The sequence below is a fragment of the Poecilia latipinna genome, unplaced genomic scaffold (assembly GCF_001443285.1).
Source record: "Poecilia latipinna isolate Pla-1442-1.1 unplaced genomic scaffold, P_latipinna-1.0 Scaffold68, whole genome shotgun sequence".
Lineage (NCBI taxonomy): Eukaryota > Metazoa > Chordata > Actinopteri > Cyprinodontiformes > Poeciliidae > Poecilia > Poecilia latipinna.
Genome location: NW_015112684.1, coordinates 156,662 through 159,161, shown reverse-complemented (window position 1 = coordinate 159,161; position 2,500 = coordinate 156,662). Strand labels below are relative to the sequence as shown.

Below are 2,500 nucleotides of genomic sequence, written 5' to 3'. Positions count from 1 at the left end.
TCTGTCTCTTGCTCTTTATGATCCTGTTTGTTCCCTAACATTCTCCTGTGCTATTTGGTTTTGGTCTATCTCATAAAACCAGAATAAAACACATCACGGTTTGGTGCTGTGGCATGATAAAACGTGAAAAGGTTAAAATGGCATAAAAGGTTTTGTTCAAGGCTCTGCATATATTATTGCAGTAGGAGTTTCTTTTGTGTTTTGAGCACAGAAGCAAAAGTCACACATGCAAATGAGAGTGTCATGCCAAAAGGCAGCTGTAATGGAAACGGAAGTGATTGAAATGTCATGAGTGGTGGCTTGGCACACACTCACACAACACAACACTCACAGGACTTACATGGAGTTCTGTGTCTTAATCCGAGAAAGATGAAGGTTGAATAAACTAATTCCTAGTCCTTATTCCCTTCCATCCTAAATGAGGATCATTATTTTTTTCAACTCAGTCCTCTGTACATTTTGCCTGCGTTATAAACCGGTACTTCATGTCTTTTCTAAACATTTTCCCTGTTTTCTTTGGATTCCCTTTCCCGTCCACCATCCCGCAGCCTCTTTGAGTGATGTGTGATGTGGCAAAGGTATTTGGAGAATTCCCTCTGACCAAAACCAACGCTGCCTGGCTGCTGTCTCCCTCCTCTGCATGGGAATGAGCTCTACCCAAATAAGGCAGGGCGCTCGGTCTTGACGTGAAGAGAAGAGGCGCAGCAGACAGGGAGAGGTAGCCGCTGAAAGGCCATGGCCTTATAAGGGCGAAGTTTCCTTTTCTTTCTCCTCCTTCCCCCGCTCCCATTTTTCCTCTTTCCTCCACCCTGGCTCTGTCTCTCAGTAGACTAGTGAAGTCATCAGCGCCTTCTCCTCCTTTTAAGCAGGCATTTTTGGGAGGGACGTCCCTGCAAGCATATACAAACTCCGAGGGAAGCATCCGCACTTGTCCCTCACACCGCACCAGCAACCAGCTCAGAACTCGCCTTTTCTCTTACACAGTGAGTATACCTTTAATTCAGGTCATTTTTCAAGAGGAAGCTTCAGAGAAAACAGGATTTGTGTCAGTTTTTAACATTTCTTGTCAACAGTCTCACAGTGGGATCTCAGATTGTAAATGTGATGATGAGGCTCTTATCTATTTTTTTTTCTTTTTTTGTAAATGACGGTAAAGTGGTGAAAACTCAGATCTAGTTCATGCTGTTCTATATTCACCCAACTTCTTTTACATTTAATCCCAAATGTAAGTTCATCCATTGTTAAATAATTTTCTATGCAAAGCAAGAAGGACTGCAGAGAAGCCATCATACAGTGCAGCCTGTGTGACACTGACATAGTTCTGTTTGCACACGCAAATGATCCGATGCCATACATGGCCTTTGCAGCCAAGTGTCTATAGCTGCATGCCTGGTTATGAAGATGCTCTGATGAAGATGCAGATGAATAGGTGAGGAAGAAAGAAATGTGACTCACACCGCCATAGAAACACACTGCCTTGCATTTGTGAACACATATGGAGCTAGTGCCTCATTTAAATGGCTTTCTGGAATGTTTGCACTCAAGATAACTAGCAAATCATTAAATATGGCAGCACACTAAGAGTTTCCAGGAACAGCAGATCTGTGGGAAGCACCAGCGGGCAGCCTCATTTTCTGAACAGCAGCAGGAGCGAGATAAGGCTATCTCCTCTGCCGATCTTGCTGCAGCGCATAAACAGAGTAGAAACCCTGGAACCAAGCATCCATGTCAGCGCGGGGGCAAGTTGGAGCACATCCTTGATTTCATACTCAGATGTAATACATCAGATCTGATCAAGCAGCAGTTATGCAGTTTGTCCAGCTAATCAGAGCCGCAAAAAACCTTGGCAGGAGGCTCAAAAAAAAAAAAAAAAGGGGGCTCAGCTATGTCTGGCAGATCAGGGGAAACAGCAGCAGTTTTTATGCTCAACTTCCATAAACCAGAGCCAAACTACAGCAGAGCTCTGAAGCAGCAGCTCAGCATCCTCCACACAAAGCTGAGAAAACCGTTGGATTTGTCCCATCAGCAGCAGCAGCAGCAGCAGCAGCAGCAGCAGCAGCATTGCACCCAGCACTGATCTGCCAAGTCATGCTGAGGAGCAAAATGCTTATAATGACTGTTAGTCCCAAAAAACAGTTTGCTCAATCCAAATTCCTCTATTGGTGGTTAGCTGGTTAACTGTGGAAAAGGCATAGCTACATGACTCCATGTCCCTGCATGCCGCCACAGTTGCCACAGCCCTCATATGGGTTTCCTGTTCTGGCGTTAGGCACGTTTACCATGGCGATAGACAAACAGAGCAGGAAAACACGAGGAGGAGAGGATAATTGTGGGGACTGAGTTGATGCAGTAATGCTTGTGGGAATCAGCACTTTTAGATTTCACAGAAATAGCACGTTTGAAGTGTTTTTTTTTTTTTTTTTTTTTTTTTTTAATTTTTTTTTTTTTTTTTTTTAAGTTGAAAAGTTTTAAAATTTTTCAAACAAAAATTTTTACAATC

General features: G+C 43.4%; 1 protein-coding gene across 2 annotated transcripts in view; it reads left to right on the top strand.

Annotated features, from left to right (window-relative positions):
• Window positions 1-801: 801 nt before the first annotated feature.
• The window catches only part of tagln (transgelin), a 9,395-nt gene continuing 7,696 nt past the window's right edge, over window positions 802-2,500 (top strand). Inside the window, exon 1 of one of the 2 annotated variants that reach the window (XM_015060919.1) lies at window positions 802-983. The gene's annotated coding sequence lies outside the window, so the exon portion shown is untranslated. The remainder of the gene's footprint in view (window positions 984-2,500) is intronic. The other variant, XM_015060910.1, reaches the window with a different exon arrangement.